We start from the raw sequence: 15,514 nt of genomic DNA on the forward strand, positions 1-15,514 counted from the left end.
GTCTCATTGAAAGACGGATGATCTATTTTGAATGTAATACACCACTTTAAAAAGAGTGATGATCCAACGTATCTCATTGAAAGACAGATGACCTAGTTTGAATATGACATACCACTTTGAGCAGAGTGATGGCCCAACGTGTCTCACTGAAAAGCGAATGACCTATTTTGAATGTAACATGCAACATGCCACTTTGAATGGAGTGACGACCTAATATGTCCCATTGAAAGACGGACAACCATTTTGAATTTAACATGTCACTTTGAATGAAGTGATAGTCCAACATATCTCATTGAAAGGTAGAGGACCTATTTTTAATATAACATGCTACTTTGAACGGAGTGATTGTCCAACATGTCTCATTAAAAAGCGAAAGACCTATTTTGAATGTAACATGCCACTTTGAATGGAGTGACAGCCTAACGTGTCTCATTGAAAGAGAAACAACCTATTTTGAATGTAATATTCTATTTTGAATGGGGTGATGGTCCAACGTGTCTCATTAAAGGCGGACGACCTATTTTTAATGTAGCATGCTACTTTGGATGGAGTAACGGTCCAACGTGTCTTATTAAAAGATGGACGATCTATTTTAAATGTAATATGCCACTTTGAATGTAGTGAAGGTCAAACATGTCTTATTGGAATACGCATGATCTATTTTGATTGTAACATGACACTTTGAATAGAGTGACGCTCCAACGTGTCTCATTGAAAGACAAATGACCTATTTTGAATGTAGCGTGCTACTTTAAACAGAGAGACGATCCAACGTGTATTATTGAAAGGTGGACAATCTATTTTGAATGTAACATGCCACTTTGAATGGAGTGACAATCCAACATGTCTCTTTGAAAAGCGAATGAACTATTTCTAATATAATATGCCACTTTAAACGGAGTGATGGTCCAACGTTTCTCGTTAAAAGGCAGATGACCTATTTTGAATGTAATATGCCATTTTGAATAGAGTGATGGTCCAACGTGCCCATTAATCACCTGCACTCTATTTATTAGTAGCAAATACAATGTAAGGAAAATGTGTGAACCTTGCTTTAATATGCCGCACTAAAGGAGGTGACGGTCTATAACATAATAATATGTTACTCTAAAGGAGGTGATGGTCCATAACATAATAATATGTCACTCTAAAAGATGTGATGGTCCATAACATAATCATATGTCACTCTGAAGAAGGTGACGATCCATAACATAAAATATGTCACGCTGAAGGAGGTGACAATTCATAACATAATAATATATCATGCTAAAAGAGGTGACAATCAATAACATAATAAGGTGTCACTATGAAGGTGGTGACAATTTGTAACATGATACTATGTCACGCTGAAAAAAGTGACAATTCATAACATAATAATATGTCTCAAATAAAGTGATGATCTAATGCATCCTCTTAAAGGATGGAAAACCAAAATATAGCCATTGTGTCCTTTTGAAAGGATGGATGACCCAAATATAATAAGATGCGTCACCTCAAATAAGTGACGATTCGGTATGTCCTCTTAAAGAGGTGGATGACCAAATATAGTAAGATGTGTCACCTAAAATGGGATGACAATCCAATAAGTTTCTTAGAGGGTAGAAAACCTTAATAATAAGAAAAATAGAAGTTGATTTACTGAGCTTCATCCTTTGTATCAGGAATCCTTCAAAGGACTTGTGCATGTCCCGAGCTTCTAGATTGAATCCTCAACTTTCCGATGATACTCTGTATTATTTCTTAGGGGTATTCTTGCATAACTCCACCTGCATAACTCAACAAAACTCATTAATAAAATAACCATTTGTTGTAACTAAGATAGAAGTGTAACAGAAGATAGAGTTTTAAAGATAAAATTATTTGACTCGTGATAATAGTGGTTTGGACAATATCTCCATATCATAATCATTATATCCGATCATTTCTCTACAAAATTAGAAAAAGTTTTAGGGATCATAATGGAGTAATAGAAATATAAATTAATAGAAAAATAAAGAAGAAAAGTTGTCTGGATTATCATAGGAAGGAACGATGGGTCAGGTAATCCCCTTTGTCATGCTTAACGTTCTCAATATTATGACCACTTTTCCTGCATCCAATGAAAAATTCTTTGTTTTGAGAAACTGATTGTGTTGGTATTGCCTCGCTCTCCTGATGCTCCTTGTTGATCATTGATTTTGCAATCTTGAAGAGCGGTTTTTGTGGAATTTTTTAGAATCTTTCTCAAAATTTTACTCCAGTCTATAACATAGTGACTCTTAAACTTTTTTATAACTTATGACATTCCTAGTGTTGAATTTTTGAGATCTTCTAAAAAATTCTACCCCAGTTTAAATGTTATCTTCACATAACTTGGAAAAAGATCCTCTTGAAAAAATTTTGAGATCCTCTTAAAAAATTGCCCTAGTTTCTATGAAAATCTTATAGGGGATGTGATCTGGCCAGAGTGGTGCCCACATATTCTATTGAGGTAGAAATTCTATCAAACATAGTTTCAACATAGAATGAAAAGATTAATTTTCTAACGGGGTTGACCGAAGCTGACATAGGCCGCCTATATATCCCATTCTTGAGAATTTAGGTCAGACGTAGTTCGTAAACTTTAAAAAATGCTTTTACAAGGAAATCAAGCCATAATGTTTGATACAAGAAAATAAAGTGCTACTATAAGTAAACGATAGGCCAAAAGTGCGTCTTTGAGAAACTTCATTCTTCTTCTTGACTGATGATGCCAATAATTACTTTGCTTTTAGTCTTTGTGAAACGGGCAAGTTTGATTACCAAGATAAATCAGCCTCTCTCTAAAAGGAAAGAAAAATACTCAAAAGGTGAAAATGTTAGTTCATGAATTGTAATAATTGATCAAAGTAATATATATGTTATTTAAACACACAAATTAAACAAACATGGACAAAAGCAAAATAAAGAAACACTTTAACACATAGATAATTTCATGCATCTTAACATACATAGGACATTTCAAGCCAAAGGTAAGTCTAGCGTTTGAAGAATATACATATCGTTTGTAAGACGTTCCATTACCCCCACAATATATTACCGATTTAATGGATAAATCAAATGAGAATGCAAGATAAGAAAAAAGGGAAATAAATGATATTAGTCCCACGTAGGGGAGCAAATCTAAACTAAATCTCCTCGGGAGTCCTTCGATCTTGAACTTCTTGAGATTTTTGAATACCTTTCTAATGAAAGTTTTCTCTAGATTACAATTAAAAATACTACAAAATAAAACCCTCAAACCCAAGAGACAATGATCAATAGAGGCCGCGACATCCGCGAAATCTAAAACAATTTAATAATAAAATATGGAAGTATGCCATGAATGCAACAATTCATAATTGCAAAAATTTAAACACCAAATTACAAAAGTAACAATTAATACAAAATTCTTATGGTTAGAACCTATATGAATCCCCAGTGAAGTCGTCATTCTGTTACGATCCATTTTTGAAATTAGTCAAAACGTTTCATAACTTTATGGCAAAAAAAATCAAGAGGTTTATTTGATTTTGCTTGAAAAATAACTTAGAGTCATCACTTAATTTTAGAAAAATTAAGAAATTATTTATAAAGATAATTTTGAAAGAAAATCTTTTAAAAATAACCAAAGTCTAAGTAAGGGTTCAAGTAAATTCGAAAGAAGGTGTTACGCACTTTTGAAAATCCACAAAATATAATTCCTGGAGGATTAAACGTATTTGGTTAATTTTGAAAAAAAAATTAAGTTACTTGAAAAAATCTTATTAAGAGAATCTTGAATTCATTTGAAAATCTTATTTCAAATAAATAGAATTTATTTGATACCAATCCGTTTAATTTATTCTAAGTAATAAAATAAACTAAACATCAAAGTTTCAAATAATTCTAACTTTAATAATTTTATCGAGACTAAGACTTTAGACTAAATAATTAACTGGTACAAGTACTATCGTGATATTGGACCAATACGTAAAGACTCGAGCTCATGTGGTTGCCCAACCAATGGAACAAGCTTTGAAGTGTAGAGAACAAGTCCCAACACTCCAAAGTCATCCAATATGCACACCCCAAGGCCTCCCTTTTGTCTTGTCTCATTAAGGGTATTCTAGTCATTTTGTATTAAGTTGAAACCTAGGCTATAAATAGAACATGTTAGGTCATTTTGTCATAACTTAGATGATATTTTGAGAGCTCTCTGAGTGTGGATATCACTTGTAACAAGTGTGGAATCACTTGTGTTGGTTGCTTATTTTGAAACATTAGTTGCTTGGGGATTCCGTTCCCTTGAGGTCACCGTAAGAACTTGATGTTATTTGTATGAATTCTTGGGTCTTAGTGTTCAATATACACTTTGGTTCATAGTTTTTGTGCATTGTGTGTCAAGTTATCTATCATTCTATCTTATTATTGTTGTTGTGTTCATTCTCGATTTTGGGTATCCAAACCCGAGACCTTGTTGTGTCATTTTTGTTCTTGTTATATTATTGTAATCTTAGTTTGTGGCTCGCTGATTATAGGTGTTGAACACCTTAGAATCTTATTGTTATCGTTCTTGTATTGTTATTGTGTAGTGAATCCGAGAAGGGTCAACAAAAGGGGTCCTCTGTTCTTCAAATCATAGACTGTTTTGGTGTGTGTTAGTGTCTTCCTTGTCGATCTTGTATCATTTGGTATCAAAGCATGACTTTATTTTGTTCCCACAAGATCAATCTTGGGCTATCTTACTTGAAAATACAAAAAAACAGTAGTATTCTTGAGTTTGGATCTTGGCCGAAATTTTGTTGTGTTTGGCCGAGACTTGAACATTATATCTAGGAGTTATTTTGTTTGTCTTGGTGTTTCAAGTGTTAGTTTTCTTCATCACTAACACTCTTGAGTCAATATCTAAATTTGAGCTTGCATTTGTTGAAGTGTTGTTGTGAACTTAAAGCCTTAGCCGGTTGTGTTGTCATCTTGGTGCACTTGGCCGTGATTTGTTGGCATTGTTATTATTGGAATTGGTTGTTGTGATTGTTGTGTTATTGGTGATTGTTGAAGTTGTTCTTCATGTTCTTCATCCCTTTCAAGACTTGTTAAAATAAAGTGAATACTAGATCTATAAAGTTGAAGAGAAAAAGGTGAAAGCTTGTTAGTCTTGAAAGACTTACCATCACCCACCAACTAGTCAATCACTTCCCAATAACTTTCCTTGTTTTAAGGGGGATGGTACAAAAAAATCAAGTCTTCCACTTTTGAACTTGACAATAGGATTTCAAGACTTGTTTCCCTCCTAAATCAATTACCACCAATTCCAAATCACAAATTGTTCAAGACTTCCAATTTTGAAAAATAAAATTTGTTAAGATCGCAACCAATATGTGGTTTCCACGTCATGTTTTACTGTTCACACGACAAATTTAGGCTCAAATTTTTGATTTCTTAGTTTCTAATATTTGTTTCTTAGTTGCAATTTGTTAATTCTATTGCTAATTAACAACCTAGTAACTGTCTACTAGGTTGTAAATTAGTTTTTGGGTCCGTTTATACATGTCTATGTTTCTTTGTGTGCTTTTATCTTTTTGAAATTTGTTGTAATTTCTTGGTTCAAGCCCGTACGTATTTTCTTTGAGTTGTTTCAAAAGAGAATTTATTCCGACCTCGAGCTCCCAGTGGTACCAATTAATCTCCTTGGAGTATAAACGAGTTACCAACACTTGTGAGGCCAATTGAGAGGCATTTCAAAGTGTGAGATCTTGAGAGCTTGTAAGGATGTTTTCTTTTCTAACATTAACTAGTTTGTTATTTTTTGTGTTTTTGTTTTAGAATTTCTCATGTTAGGTACTATGGCATTGGAAAAGGTGACCATGAATAATTTGATGGATGCCATAATGGGTATAAAACATGACCTTAGTACTCGAATGGAGAGAATGGAAAAACTAATGGATCGAGTGGAAGGAAGAATGGAGGGGACGGAAAGCTCTCTTTGCAAGGAATTGAATAACTTGATAGAGAATCCAAGCCTTCCTAATCAAGTTCTTGTGAGTGGACATGCTACACATGAGCTACAAGGTAATCAAACTAACTCTTGCACTCTAGTCAATGAGGCTAGTAACCAACTAAGTGTGAATGGTAGTTTGTCTTTAAGTGAGCCAAATGTTCCTCCATTTGGTGATGATAATATACAACTTTTGATTGTGGATACACTAGTTGATCCATCTAGTGTTGATGCCATTGTGGCAAGTGATAGTACATTGTCTTATAAAAGTCATAAAGACCAACTTGTGTGTGAAAATGGTGAGGTTGAACATGTTGGCCGAATGACTATGGATGATCCTCTAGTTGATTTTGTGTAGACAATGCTAGAATAGATGGGATATATTATTGTACTAGTGGTAGTATTGGGAAAAGAAAATTCATCCTAAACCCATGTCCATGGAAAATCCACCCATTTGATCCCGGTGATCATTTGAAGTATGGTGATGAGGATGTCTTTTGGAATGACTTGAATGCGCATGGAATTTATGGCATTCCTATCTCAGCTTTCAAGCCTCTTTGTTGTTTCAAGAAGAGTCTATGTTTTCCACTTGATGAGCAACTCTTGTTCCTTGTTTCTTGTCACATTTATATGGATAGACTAGTTGACTCTTTCTTGGGAGAGTATTCGGGTAAGAGGGATGTTTGGGTGTATATGAAGTTTGAGCCACCTTGGCAAGATGCTATGATTGATTACACTAATCCTAACCCTCATACCTTGAGCAACTTGTGTTTTCTTATCCTTCCAATTGTTTTGCAAGGTTTGGATTTGAGGTCGAATCCTTTTTCAAGAAGGGGATGATGATACAAGTACGATCGTAATTGTGGACCAATACGTAAAGACTCGAGCTCGGGTGGTTGCCCAACCAATGGAACAAGATTTGAAGTATAGAGAACAAGTCCCAACACTCCAAAGTCATCCAATATGCACACTGTAAGGCCTTCCTTTTATCTTGGCTCATTAAAGGCATTCTAGTCATTTTGTATTAAGTTGAAACCTGGGCTATAAATAGAACATGTTAGGTCATTTTGTCATAACTTGGATGATATTTTGAGAGCTCTTTGAGAGTGTTCATACAAGTGTGGATATCACTTGTGACAAGTGTGGAACCACTTGTGTTGGTTGCTTGTTTTGAAACGTTGGTTGCTTGGAGATTTCGTTCCCTTGAGGTCACCGTAAGAACTTGATGTTATTTGTATGAATTCTTGGGTCTTAGTGTTCAATATACACTTTGGTTCATAGTGTTTGTGCATTGTGTGTCAAGTTATCTATCATTCTATCTTATTATTGTTGTTGTGTTCATTCTCGATTTTAGGTGTCCAAACCCAAGACCTTGTTGTGTCATTTTTGTTCTTGTTATTGTGTTGTAATCTTAGTTTTTGGCTCGCTGATTATAGGTGTTGAATACCTTAGAATCTTGTTGTTATCGTGCTTGTATTGTTATTGTGTAGTGAATCCGAGAGGGGTCACCAAAAGGGGTCCTCGGTTCTTCAAATCATGGACTGTTTTGGTGTGTGTTAGTGTCTTCCTTGTCGATATTGTATCATTAACTCAACTTCTTAAGTGTAGGTTTTGAGTCGGTAATAACTATGAAAGGATATAAGTGGATCCTCAAGTTATTCTTCAAGCTTAAGTTTGCCTAAAAGAGAGGAACCAAACTATTTAATAATCAAAATAAAATGAGATAGTTTTAATATAAACCTACTCCCCAAGGATTCATCTAGGCTAAATTAAATTACAAATAACTAAGGGAAAAAACCCTGTATGTACAACATTAAATTAATTATTACAAGTTATAACAATACTCTTTAAATTGCATTACACAACAAAAAAATAAATACAGTAAAACTGAAGAAAAAAACACACGATACTTCTATATTTATATCCTTTATTTTCTCCTAGGTTGTTGCATAAATTCATGATTCTTTCTCACAAATACATATTCTCTCTCTTTTTTTCACTGAATTTTCTTCCGTAGATATCTCTCTCTATATATATATATAACCAAAAGCAAAATCCAATGTATATAATCAAAGATTTCATGTTCTCATTATAATTTTATTTCGTACTTCTATTTTTTTTTTGGTTTCCCATCCGGTGTCCGGTACCCACATTGGAGTAGGACCTCATTCGTACTTCTTCTATTATTTTAGAAATAGATTTTCTATATTAATAAATATTTTTTTAAAATAAATTATGTTTGAAATATAAATGTTGAAAAGTAAAACAATTGATCCTTTCTTCAATATGAAAGATGGTAGCATTATTCGTTATTAGTGGATTTCAACGTTCATAAAAATACGGAAAAAGCCTATTTAGATTGAAACTGACACTAGTTCATATCAATAAAATATAAATTAAGTTTTGTCAGCATATAAAGTGAATTTTCATTCAATTATAATTCAAGATGGAATAAAATAAGACGTCACATGTACTTTTATTTTTTTAAAATAACAAAATTTAATTTTGTATGAATATGAGTAAATCATATGCAAACATATGTATGTATGTATATTTCTAATTATGGCGAAATGTAAAATAATTTATGAAAAACATTTTAAAAAAGTATATTTGTATATAAATTTAGTATAGATTTGAATTCTATATATTTTTCATCTTATATTTTTGTTTACTGATATGTTGAAAAAAATATTGACATGGATATATTATATGTGCATTTTATATGTTTGTTAATTTCTATTTTTTTTTTTAAATCTCAAATAGATTTTTTGAAAAAAAAATTCAACTATATTTCTTCTGTAAAAAATCAACTTTTTTGTTGTTTTTCTTTTTGTGGTGATATCATAATCATCTTGTTGGAAGAAAAGTAATTTTAACCGTGTATTTTTATGTATGAATTTAATAAGTTTATTGATTTTTTGGTTGTTTTTAATTTTAAAAAATTTATGCACAAACTTTTCAATTGTATATTTTCTATATTACTTTTTATATGTTTCTTGATTTACGTTTTTTATTGGACTTAAATATTTTTTATTTGATATGTGGAAAAAATCTTCATAATTATTTCTAAATTGAACTTGAAGAGAACATAATCTTTAATATATTATCTTCTTTTTCCAACTCTTTAAGATATTACTTATAGATAAGAGTAAAAAGGGAGAAATAATCTCAATATTTCGGTAAGAAGTGGGAAATGTGTTCAATTACTGATTGTAATTTTCTATACGCATTTTACTCCTTTAAGAAATATCCTTTGCATTTGTTTAGGAGATAATTGAAGACAAAAAAGTTACACGGTTTAAAAATTTTAAAAATAATAATAATATTTTATCAAAATTGCTATAACTTGCAATTAAAAATACAATTCAATAATTACATAAAAATAGTATTATATGTTGCAATGAATAATCTAATAGGTATATTTAGGATAATTTTCACTATAACTAATCAAGTCAATACAAGAAAATAAAGGAATAAAGATGAGATAGGACACCTTTATGGTCCATTTATTTATACTTCTACATTTTCCCAAGTATTGGGCCAATTTAAATGGACCTTGGTCCAATTTCAGCTTTGTATACCAACTGTATACCATTGTATACCAATCTTCATTTGCTGCATTTTTCTGTATATATACTGTATATCAGTGTATAAAACCTGTATGTTAACCTTCGTTCTTCGTGTATACCACATATTGGTGTATAGCTTTGTTTTTCCAGTGTATATCTTCAATTTTTCATCGTATATCAGTTTATCTCAGCCCTGTTTCTTCATGAGTTTCATCCATTTCGGATTTGTAGAAGTTTACTCGGTGCTATTGGTCCTTATTGGCCCGACGGAATGCAAGACACGAGTCAAAGTGGACTCGAACAAGGGTGATTCATGCATATAAAATAAGATAAAGGATTAGAACACAAACTTACGCTAGTCCCAAAAGGTAGGCTACTGCACATAATAATTGCATAGACCACATATCCAAACATCCACAACTAAAAAAAAGCTATTATACACAAAGTAAATACCAATTCATCTCTAATTGTATAATCCATATATCCAAACGTCTACAACTAAACAAAAGATATCATATACCAAGTGAATACAAATTCATTACTCAAGGAAACCGAAACTAGCATGAAGTCAAATCAAGACATAGTATAGGCTACCATGTTCACTCTAGACTTTACATTTTCGAACACATTAGTATTTCACGCATAAAACATAAGTACTATTATAATTAAACACATAATAAGGGGGAGGGGACTAAACTAAGCAAATTATTAAGCCAACCAAAGGACCTTTTACAATAATCTGGATCGATAGTTTGATAAAGAAGTATTTTTACACTCACACAAAAACCCTCAATCAGCAAATCAATCACTTGAAGAAAGTTGACATTTCACAAACATTTTTTTAAAGTTATTAAGAAGCAAAATTAAGGAAAATAAGGGAAGAACAAATAAGCTGACACTAAAATGATCAACTTACTAGACATTTATTCATTCCCATAGAATAGACATTAACCATATTAAACATATTCAGTGTAATAAAAAAAGGAGGACCTCTTTTTTGAAAGTGTATTAACATCCAAACATATCTATTCCCATGATTGTTATCAAGTTACCAACTACGTCAAATGATTGTTGGCCATAAATTCAAGAAAATGCGTTCATGATCATTAAAGGAGAAGACATAAAGATTACCCACTAAACAAACTATAAATTTCAGCTAACAGATATATTCTTTGAAGAGTACTGATTATCGTTCTTAATATATATTTGATACATCAAGCTTTAGTTCTAAAGCCACATTGTAAGACAGATCAAAAAAAGTCCATGAAATCAACGTACATACACATTTAGGGCAGTTTAACTTAATAAGACATCAAATACAATAGCCAAAGGTAAAACATGCAATTCCCAAATTTTGTTTCAGTCGTTCCAAGGTTCAAAAGTTGTCAACTTCAGCTAAACCATGAATCGTACGCTATGGCCGGAATTAGCTCAACAGAATCATGAAAATCCTATGTCCTTCGAGGCTTTCTATAGCACATTGTCCCACCATTAACACGCAAATAAATAATACGAAGAAGAAAATAGGATGAAGAAGAAGATGTATAAAACTAAAAAAGGGTGTGTTTACCTTTTTTGGGCAGCGAATCGGGACGATGAATCAACGAAGACTTCACCATTTTCTTTGACTCAAAAACTGTAAAAAAAAATAAAAAAAATTGAAACTTGAGCTAGAATTCTCATCACTCTAAGGCTGGGGAATAAGTCCAAAATCCTAGTTGAGTAAAGAAAATTCTTAGCTCTTTTCTCTTTTAGAAAAAACCCCCTTTTGAACAATGAACTAGGGAGGGTTTATATCGAACCCAAAACCCACATTTCTTCAACAATATTTGATGTTTGAGAGGGTTTGTTTAGGATAATTTCGATATTTTGATAGGAAAATTTTAAATTCAAGAATAGATAAGGTTAGATGAGATGGATTCGTACAAATTGAACGTTAGTTGGTAGGTGTCGTTATTGGCTCAACTATTGTTGCGGATACGGGTCGATTAACGTGTGGGTTCGTTGATGTCCGGTTGGAGTTTGCGAGTTGTTGGTATAGTTGTCAATATAGGGTTTTGATGGGTTGAAATCACTGTTTGTTGATATTTATTTACTCGATTGAAGTTGTTAATGTCGCAATTGAAGTTGTTGATTGCTTGAAGTGGTACACTGGTGTTTTATCGTTGAGACTATACGGGTAAAAGGGTTGATAAGGTTTGGGCTTGGTCGGCGCAGAAGTAGGTTGGGGTGGATCAGCTGAGGAGTTGGCTGGTGGGTTTTTGTTAAGGGTTTGGTGGAATGGGTGGGTTTAAAGGCTTTTAGTTATTTAAAACGTAATCCCTATTTAGTCAATTTTATTTAAATTCTGGTCAAATTGAAAATCAATCGGATAATTGTATTGCATTTATGGTCCTATTGATTTCAATTATAGCCAAATTGAATGAATCAACTAAATTGACTCAAAATTAAGTACGAATTATAAACAGCCTTAATTCAGAGTTTTTTGGTTTAACAAAATCAAACATATATTTTTTCAAATAAATTATTTCTCAAAATAGATTATATTTAAATCATATTTTACCCATTTGAATTAATTTCAGGATAACTCTTGATTAAAATCAAAATTTTAATAAATTAATTATTTAAGTACTAAAATAATACAATCTCGTATATACAAATACGAGAATATATAATTGCTACTTAAAATGATAAAATTACCTAGAAAATATTTTGAAATTTTTTTATTTGAATAAAACAAATGTTGTGATTTTATTTAAAATCAAAGAAACTCAAAATTAAACTTAGTCATGGAGGGCAAAAATTAGGTGTCAACAATATGGATATTATGTATTTTGGTTCAAGTTCGAAAATAGGAAACTGTTATAGTGTGGCATGAGATGGATGGATTCCAGTCGTATAATAAATGTTATAAATGACGGTGGTTCGGTTCATGCTTTACTTGCTTGTACCCTTCAGGCTTATGGGAGCCTGTGTTAGGTTATTTACTTTTCCGTGCTTATTGGCCTATAGGGGCCAATCTAGTAGTTATAATTACTATTTCACTGTGTACAACGATGTTGGAGTTATGTACAGGTTTGCCATTTTCTTGACTTAGTTATGTTATCTTGCATTTTATCGTATTTATACAATGATTTAGCCTAGTCTGCCGATGATACCTACTAAGTACCCATAGTTTTGGTACTCATACTACACTTTTGTACCGTTTTGGTGCAAATCCGAGTACTATTTATTTCCATTGATTTGAGGATCGTGCTACGTTGGGTTCCAGAGATAGAGTGAGATCTTGGAGTCAGGGTTGTGTCATTTCCTTCTATCTATCTATGTCTAGTATTTAGTTTCGAGAACAGATTGTATTGAAGATTATAGAACTTGGGTTGTACTTATAATAGCTCTTGTACTGGCTCTACCATGTCGTGGGATGGTTTTCTGTGTTATGGCTACCTTTTTAGACTATTTCCATTGTCTTGCTTATTTTTGACTTGTATTGTCTATTTTGCCCTTTTTGGGGCATTTTCCACCAAGTTAACTCATTGCATTTAGCTCCGAGTTATGGTTCGGCTTACCTACTGACGGGATAAAGTAGGTTTCATTATGACTCGTAAATCAGATCGTGATAGGCTCCGAGACGTGGTTAATAAATATAATTCTAGTTACTTATTCTCTTGAGTTGCACCCTCTGGGCTTATGGAGCCCTGAATTAGGTTATTTACTTTTTCCACACTTACTGGATTATGGGGAGCAATGTTGTTGTGATAGTTATGTGTTCTTTCTGTTATAATTTTGGATTATTTATTTATTTATAGGATTTGAAGAATTATTCATGATTTTTGTTTTTACCTTGACTTAGCTTATTTACCTTGCATTTTTATTGTACTTATATTATCATTTAGCTCAGTCGATCGATGATACTTACTGAGTACCCATGGCCTTGGTACTTATACTATATTTTTGTACTTTTTGGGTGCAAATTCAAGAACTAGTGGACGTCACTGACGCTACAATCGTGTTGATTAGAGTTCATAGACAGGGTGAGCTCTCAAAGACAAAGTTGACCTTTTCTCCTTATACTTTTGTTTAGTCTTTCATTTCTCGAGACTGATCTATATTTTTCTATTATAAAACTCATACTTTTTTGGTTTGGTGGTTCTTGTACCAACTCTACTAGTCATGGGATGTTATTGCTATCTTATTTATCTTCCGTATTATTATTAATACTATTACTTCATGATTTGTGGCTGTGAGTCTTTTACTTGCATATTTCTGACATTTTTGTCATTTTCTAACAAATTATCCCATTCTTATATCTCCATACTATGGTTCGACTTACCTATTTGTGGGATAAACTAGGTGTCATCATGACTCAAAAATCGTGACATGACTCAATTAAAACTAAAGGACTTGAATCAAAGAAGAAAACTAGGAAATTAAAACTAGGAAAAACACAAAAGAAAATGACTCAAGAACTGATCGACAACCATGTAAGAATAATTACTAGTTATAAATTAGTTTTAAGAATCAAGAAAGGCGATTAGGAATCAAAGAACTGAAACTAGAGTGTTGGAACCTGAGAAAATTAAAGCGTGAAAAGGTTGATTTGTTCTTGGGTGAAATCTAGGCGCATATGGTAAGATACTCATGCATATGGATTTGCAAATCCTAGACAGAAAGTCTGATGGTGACATGCCCTTTTGATATGTCGATGCATGTGGTGAGATTCTAGAGCATATGCGGGCATACATGGCCTCCAACAAATACTTGAAGCCTCCGAAAGTTGTGCTTTTGTGGGTCCTTTTTGTACTTCTTTCCTTTGTCTTTTTCCTCTTTTGAAATATTTCTTTAGCACAAACAAGTACACCTTATTTTTACCCTTCCTTTTTTGGATCAAATCACACCTTTTGAAAGTTCTTCTTCAATAAAATAATGAGATCATGAAGAACACATAAATATTCAAAAATTGACCTTTGATCAAACGAGCTCCTTTTGACCTTCTAACAAGACCCAAACATTTTTAGGCCTCATGCGATTTATATCAACTCTGATTAAGCTCAAATCTTATATTCAAACTAGATTTATACTAGAGAACACAAATCTAGTATAGAAAACTCAAGAATACATAAAAATCAAAACTAAAAAAAATAGGAAAAAATATTTTTTATAATAAACAAAGACTAAATTCACAGAAATGAATCTAAAATGCGGCTATGACACCAAATGAAACGATACAAAATGTAGAAACAAAAATAAAGTATGGAAATTGAAGGATAAGTAAGAAAATGATAATAGATAGACACAATAAGAGGAAGCGTGTAAGACCCCATAAAGTCCTAACCCATTTCAGTCCTTTATAGCATGCGAAAAGAGGTCCCGAACTTAGAAAATTTCAGCTAAATATTGACACTTAGTCTCATTTTTGGCCTCGATAATTCAGTGGCATCATTTATAATCTTTCCAACCATAGATTATTGATTTTTATATTGATTCATGATCAGGGTTATCTATAGGTCATCTCAGATGAGTTTTGAAATTTTCAGACATCGTTTGAGTCACATTTGAATGACCAAAACAGCAAGCCGACACGACTAGAATGAATCATGTTTGCTATCATGTCATCACCATCGATGTGATGCATCGGTAATCACATCGATACCATCGACGTGGAGCATCATCTATCACATCACTGGACATTTTTCAGATCATTTAATCCTAAGTCGAGAGGGATATTCCAGTCTTTTCCACTCACTTTAACACGAGATTTAGGTTCCAAAATAGTATTGTTTCCTCATTTATCACAATTCTCTCCAAATTAAAAGCATTTATTTTCAAGAACAAATCCTAGCTCCTTCATCATTCAAGTTGAATTCACAAGAAATCCCTCAATAACGTCCAATAATTCATCAATCAAGGTATATTTAGGTTTTCATCCTTGGGTTCCTTCCACCCTTGGACTTCAAGAATCCTTTTTCAAGAA

The sequence above is a fragment of the Capsicum annuum genome, chromosome 8, assembly GCF_002878395.1.
Source record: "Capsicum annuum cultivar UCD-10X-F1 chromosome 8, UCD10Xv1.1, whole genome shotgun sequence".
Taxonomy (NCBI): domain Eukaryota; kingdom Viridiplantae; phylum Streptophyta; class Magnoliopsida; order Solanales; family Solanaceae; genus Capsicum; species Capsicum annuum.